At 44.0% G+C, this 6,934-nt stretch overlaps 1 long non-coding RNA gene across 1 annotated transcript; it reads right to left on the bottom strand.

The window, feature by feature from the left end:
• Positions 1-1,782: 1,782 nt before the first annotated feature.
• On the bottom strand, positions 1,783-5,653 carry LOC135228383 (uncharacterized). Its single transcript, XR_010318922.1, has 3 exons — positions 5,016-5,653; positions 4,671-4,784; positions 1,783-4,304 (listed from the first exon to the last, which is right to left on the bottom strand). It is a non-coding gene; the product is annotated as an uncharacterized LOC135228383 (long non-coding RNA).
• Between the last annotated feature and the right edge of the window lie 1,281 nt (positions 5,654-6,934).

The raw sequence follows: 6,934 nt of genomic DNA, 5'->3' as shown, positions 1-6,934 counted from the left end.
TTGATTATAACTTATTTGGGCATAAAGTTCTTTGAATTTAACTTGTTGGCATGTCCTGAGCTTCTTAAATTTGTAAGTTTGTCTTTCACCAAAATTGGGAACTGTTCAGCCCAGATTTTTTCAAATACTTTAACACCTACACAGAATACCATCTACATTCTGCTATTGAGCCCATCAAGTGAATTTTTAATTTCTAAAAAAAATTTTTTTATTAGTGTATTCATACCTAAATTTTTCTCACATCAAAAATTATCATTTGTAAATACCTTCTTTTTCTTTAGTGATAATATTTACATTGCCATTTGTTTAAAAAAAAAAAAAAACAACTCTTCCTGTTACTTCTTAGAGCACGGTTACAATACCTTTTTACAGTTTTTCTGTTATGCCAGTGCTGTGAGTCCTGCTTTAACCTTATGGAAATTGTCATTTTTTTGTTTGCTTGTTTTAGCAAGAAATAGACCCAGTTATGTTCAGGCTGCAAGTTCTGTCTCATCTCCTGTATACTGTGGCTCAAATGTCTTTTGAATTTTCAAAGCTTAAGAGGACGAAAATATTTTGAGGACTTATCTATGTGAGTGCCACTCAGTCTGGGACCTAGATGGTGTTCTAACCCATAATACAGTGCTCAAAGGTTTACAATGCTTCTTAGGATCAGATCTATGCATGTGCAACTTACCCATTGCCGTCGAGTCAACTTAGAGGTGACTTTATGTGCGACTTTATGAAATCCCTGTCTTAGGCTGCTTCCTCTCTATATCTGCCTTCTGAGGGGCTACCTTCCCGGTCCACTGGCAAGAATGTTGGGGCTTTAATCTCTTCATTCTGCCACGCGGTTAAGTGACTGGGTCTGTCTATGGGGCGAAATAATGGTATGATAGAGACAGAAAACGTAACAGACATTCCTCTACACTCTTTGGACTTAGAGTATTAGGTGTTTGCCCCCTGCCTGCCTGCCCATCTCTCTCCTTTACAGACCGTCTACCCCCCACATGAGAGAAAGAAGGATTGTCTTGGACCTATTTCTATCCACAACCTGAGTGTAGTTATGAGATTTGGGCTCATTTAATTTCAGCCTCTGGAATATTCATACTTTATGTTCTGGTTTCCTCCCCCAGCCACCTTCAACCACTTCCTTTGCAGAGTCCTGAGATAGCATCCCATGCATTTGTCCAGATACTTAGTTGTCAGATACCAGCATAGCCACCGGGGAAGTGTTGGTTGTGGTTGGGGGGAGGGACTGTACACTGAAGGAGCTGCAAGACCTGGCTGCCTTGTGTGAGCAGGACCGGGGTGTGCTGAGGGACGAGTGCTGAAGGTGCTGAGTCAAGGGGAGTTTAATGTAAAGTTGGGTCAAGAAGAGTTTGTTGATATGGGGGAACTCTCCCCTAAAAAGGATTTATTGCCATTGTGGGGGTTCTGGAAATGGGTTTAATATGCTACAGGGATTGCGCTTGGAAGCTTGGAAAAGGCAATGGTCCACATTCTATGAAATCAAAATGCCGTTACTGCTGTGTCAGATGTTGAAAAATGGGGGAAAGTCTCTAATACATGGACATCCAGAGTGAGTTTTCTTAAGACCATTTTTGAGAAGTCCTGAAGGACACTCTTCTCATCAGAACAATAAGGAAGGCATGGTGGAGGGGAGAGGCAGCAAAGTGAAACTTAGCGATGTCTGTCCTCTGGAGGCTTCGGTTGTGGGTAGGAAACAGCTGCCTAGTAGCAATGGGAATAATGGGGTCCCAGAGCAGCAGAAGCCAGGTAGAAGCACTTAACTATCAGAAACAAGGTGTATGTCATTACTATAACGGTCAGCAGGTCAATATATTATGTACTGGGGCATAAAAAATTATCATAAAACATAGTAGATATTAGATAAATGGAAAAATACTCCATTCATGCTAATAAAATTTCGAAGTAGACAAATATACTGTTATTACTTTTATGACCCAACATACTTTTCTAGGTGAATTAATGAGCTAGAAAAGTTAAGGAATGAATTAAATATTAAAACAGATTTTCTTCTTTTTATGATGATAATATAATTGCATACCTAGAAAATGAGGATAAAAATTTTGGTAAACTGACAAGCCAAATATACCAAAATCAATGACTTCTCTCCAATCTAGACACAGTGCCCAAAATTGGAAGTTTCAGGGTGGGAGGAATAAAGACAATTTTCTTTACTACACGATTGCATCAAATTGTGTCCAAAACCATAAACTACTTAGGAAAACGTTGTTTTGACTGGAACAGAAAAGAATCTATTTGAAGTAGAGGAGGAAATAAAATTAAACCTTAATAATGCAAAAAATATGTTTTCTCAAATGGGAAGTCTTGTTTAATCAATGATGGTCCCCCAAAATCAACATACAAATGTATTGCAATTCCCATTAGAATATTTACCTAGTTATTTGTTGAATTGTATACAGTAATCTTAAGATGCAAATAGTATAATAGATACCAAAGAACAGACAACAAAACCTGAAAAAGAAGGAGGCTGCTTCATCCACTAACGGAACAAATATTACATAGCATAGGAACTGAAAGCTAGACCAAGGAAACAAAGTAGCGAATCCACAGAGATTATCATAATAACCGTTAATACAGAGGTGGTATTTCAACTCAGGAAAATTATGGTTTATCTTATAAATGCTGCTGACTCAACTGATCATTCTCAGCAAAAAGAAAAAAAAAAAACTTCTAAGAATGTGATACATCAGTGATGGATTTGGGAAATTATGGGAAATGTCGGTGCTAAGAATTAACAACGTTTTCCGTTTTATACAAGGAAGACAAAAATAGAGGGCTTGCAAAATGAGCAATGAATTCAAAAGGCCATTCAGAGCAAATGTGAATGGCCAATAAGCATAATCAAAGTTGTTCAAAAACACTGGCAGTGAAGAAAATATCAAAGTCCCAGTGAAACCGGTACAATTTAAAAATCTACACCACCTATGGCTGGGGCCGGGGGGTGCTGTGGGGAGAAGGATGCCTCAGACATGGTTGGAAAGGGGCATTATGACAGCCTTTAGGGGAAAGACATGGACATGGCTCTGTAATTTTGAAACATTCTTTGACCTAGAAATCTCACCCTTTGGAATCTATCCCATGGAAGCAAATCCTCTAGTATACAAAGCATGGTTATTGTTAATAATGGCAAAAAATCGACTGCTCATGGATGGTGGAAAGATAGATAATTTATGGTAGAGATAAATCAATAAAGTTTGAGTCATTAGAATGAAAAAGAACTCTGGTAGTTAAACAGGAGAAATCTCTGTGAAGTATTATTGAAGGAGAAAATCAAGGTGCAGAGAAGTCTGTATAAAATGAGCACATTAGGGTAAAGCAATAGCAATTGTTTGAGTATGCTTGAATGCCTGTTTGTGTTTATGTGAGTTTATAAATGAGGAGACGAAGATACATGTATGTCTGTGTGTGCTCATATAAGCAAGGGTAAGAGAGACTACTTACCACATTGTTAACCTGAGTTACCTTGGATTCACTTCTGAAAAAGGACTGGGCACGGGGGGGGAGAGTTAGAACATGCAGAAAGAGCGGACTTAGAAAGCACGGGTGATATGTGTTTCCACTGTAGTAGTGCTATGTATGAGTCTAGATAGTGTATACAGTAATGGTTCTCATCTATTTAAATGCTTTATGTGTAAATATGAGTTCAATAAAAAAAAAAAATTTTTTTTTTAGTGCTATGTATGAGTCTACATAGTGTATACAGTAATTGTTCTCATCTATTTAAATGCTTTATGTGTAAATATGAGTTCAATCTTAGAAGACCCAAAAAGGCAGTGTTAGTGCCATACCTAATGACCTTCAGGGAATCAGCAATTTACAGAGCACTGTGGGTAGAGTATGACCCAATTTCCATTAAAGCAAACGAACCAGGGGATCTACTTGTGAACCTGTGACTGTGTGTATGTGTCCCAGCTGAGAAACGTAGGGAAAGATACACATGTGTCTATTAACATTGGACGCCTTGGGGGTGCAGGACCAAATTACATATGAGGGTGGGGCCATGACTGTAACTTTTTCATTATACAAATCTGTACCCTTAGAGGTGTTACACAAAAGACTTTCAGAGCTTTGAAAGTTGATAAACATCATCATAGATACATTATTTTAAAAACATTTTGTTGGATTTTTTTTTTGAACAGGGGGAAAATATCTTTAACAACAGATACAAAGATTTTAATCACTGGAAGAAGAGCACACCACAGACTGCTCAACAGTCAGACCCAGCAGATTTCACGCTTGTTCTTGGAGACAATGAGCTCTTCTGGTCTCTACACCTGGAAATGACCAGCGAGAATTTTGTAAGGGTCCATGAAGTTACTCCTCAAACGTTTCTTGCAAGTACATGTCTACAGACAAAGGAAGAAGGCTGGACACCACATGCAGTTCACTAGGTAACTCATAGACGACTAGAAGATTCTCTTTCCCTGATATGCCACTACCACTTCCTTCCACTTGCTGCTCTGCTGGAAAACGTACCCTTTGCATGCTGTACCTTTTCCTGGACTGAACATAGAGGAAGTTAACTGGAAAGATGCAGCTTTTAAGGAAAAATATTTCGACCAATAGCTCTAGGGACAGTAGGACCCCCTCAGCCAGCCTACGGCCACTGTGGGAATGCCGGCCCCCTCACTCTCTTGTACCTCTGAGCATCCAGGGCTTTCTGTTTGATCATCAGAGACTGCAGAATTCCCCTCGCCTGAAAGCCCTCGCTTCCTCCGCCTCTGACCATGTCCCTCGCAGGAGAGTCCGTCACTCTGAGAAGTACAAACAGGGCAGCCTGTGGTTGGAAATGCCTGATCTGGAGGCTCTGCCCTTCCTTCCTTGCCCCTGAGGGCCTCCCTGTGCCACTTGGGGTCTCATCACCGAGGGGAGGACATACCCCTGGCACCTCCAGGGTTTCCCAGCTCCTAGTGCTTGCTGTTGTGGCTGAAACTTGGCCTTTTCTGCTCATTACCGAGTCTGGGCCTGAATCTGCCCCTTCTCACCTTCACCTCTGATCATCCGTCTTCTTGCCGTCTCTTTTGTTATTTTCATCTCAGTCAGGCTTTTTCTTCTAGTCCTCTGATCTCAGGACAGGTCAGGTTATACCACAGAAAGAAGAAAAACCAAAAAATGTCATTGACATGTTCACAGTCAGAGGGTAAAACCTGTTTTAAAGAAAAGAAAGAGTTCCAGACTTCGCCCCTAACCTCCTGGGAGATGCTGTGCAGGAATTATCCAGTAATTACTGGATCTACAGTTTTCCAGAAAAGGAGGCCACCCAGTGAATTTTCTATACCATCTTCCACTATACTCGCCCAAAGAGGCAACAACAATGCATCCTAATCATCAACCCAAACTCCCTGTGAGGCCAGTAGTAGATGGGGTGAGCTCGCTTTACCAGTCCTTCTCTCCTCCTGAAAGGCCCTCCTTCTCCTTTGCCTGGAGGCTGCTGGGAAGGGAAACTGCAGTCCATGGTTCAGGGCTTTATGCTTACTGCTCGCATGCAGGGATGTTTCCCCACAACCTACCAGCTCTCTGGCTCCTCCTACTGCGAAGAACTCAGTGACACCCCCTCCACCATCACACCTCCCTTAGAGCCGTCTTTGCAGGGCCCCCTCTCAGCCTCCCAAGTCCCACTGAAACCCCATTTCTCTTTCCCCACTTACACTGTGCTCATCCTAAGGGTTCCAAGACCTCACCACCCAGATGAGGCCTGTCTTCTCCTCTCCTAGGCCAGGTGAACCTTTGAGTGGACCTGGTGCCCGCGGTCAACTGTCCTGGGACTTCTTCCATCTGGATCCCTCTAGGGCTGGAGATCTCCATGCACTTGGCATGGGAGGGTGGGGACATAGGGACAGGAGGGAAAGTTCTTACAGGGAGGTGAGTTAAAGGACCCTGAATGGAGGTCTTGATAGAGCAAAAATCTGTTGCCGTGGTGTTGATTGCAACTCTCGGAGACCTCACTTGTTTCAGAGTAGAACTGCACTCAGTAGGGTTTTCAATGACTGTGATAATAAGGAAGTAGATCACCAGGCCTTTCTTCCACAGACCATTGTGTGGGTTGAAACCACAAACCTTTTGGGTAGTAGCTGATGAGAGGACCCACATTTCCAGCCAAAATGCCCTGCTCCTCCCAGTCCCAGGGTGCTGGAGAGAGTCTTCAGGCACTTCGGCCTCTGCCATTGGTGCTAAACCAGTGCCCTCCGCAGCCAGGGCTCCTGCCTCTGCGTCCTCTCCAGCTGGTGCCTCAGCCTCTTCAGCTCCTCTCTCTGCTTCTTCAGCTGCTCCTCCAGGCACCTACAGACCGTTCTCTTTTCCCTCACCTCCCCCTTCTTGGAAGCCATCAGGCGGCACCTGGCCAGTTGGTGGCAGCGTTGGGGCCTGTGCTGGGCTGAGGGTGGCAGCCACCTCTCCAGCAGCTCCTCATAGAAGATGTGACAGCTGAAGCCCTGGCTCACACCATGCTCCGAGTGGGCCACCAGGGCCTCCTGGGACTCAAACACGTGGCAGCAGGCCACACAGCAGAAGCTATGTTCACGGGTCATCAGCCATTCCAGGGTGGCCGCATGGGGCCTCTCCCCATGCTTCTCCCCCTGTACACTGAGCTCTGGGGTATAAGCCTCCTCCTGCCAGGGCTCCAGGGTGTTGAAAAGGGACTCAGTGTTGGCCAGACTCGGGGCAGAGCTGATTGTGCTCTCCTCGGAGAGCTCGGCCTCAAAGACCTGGAGCATCTTGCTGACGAGGGCAAAGGTTTTGGTCTCCCAGGCCATGGCCACACCCTTGACTGTGCACACCTGGGTGAAGTAGGGCTCCTGACCCATTACTTCTCTGGAGCAGGCCCGTAGCTGAATAAGTGAGAGGTCTGCTCAGCAGAAGCTGAGGGAAAAGACCTCTCTGATGGTTGTGGAATCTTCTTGGGCCC

The sequence above is a fragment of the Loxodonta africana genome, chromosome 21, assembly GCF_030014295.1.
Source record: "Loxodonta africana isolate mLoxAfr1 chromosome 21, mLoxAfr1.hap2, whole genome shotgun sequence".
In the NCBI taxonomy this organism is placed as follows: domain Eukaryota; kingdom Metazoa; phylum Chordata; class Mammalia; order Proboscidea; family Elephantidae; genus Loxodonta; species Loxodonta africana.
The sequence above is the reverse complement of the archived record's forward strand: the minus strand, read 5'-3'. Positions and strand labels throughout refer to the sequence as shown.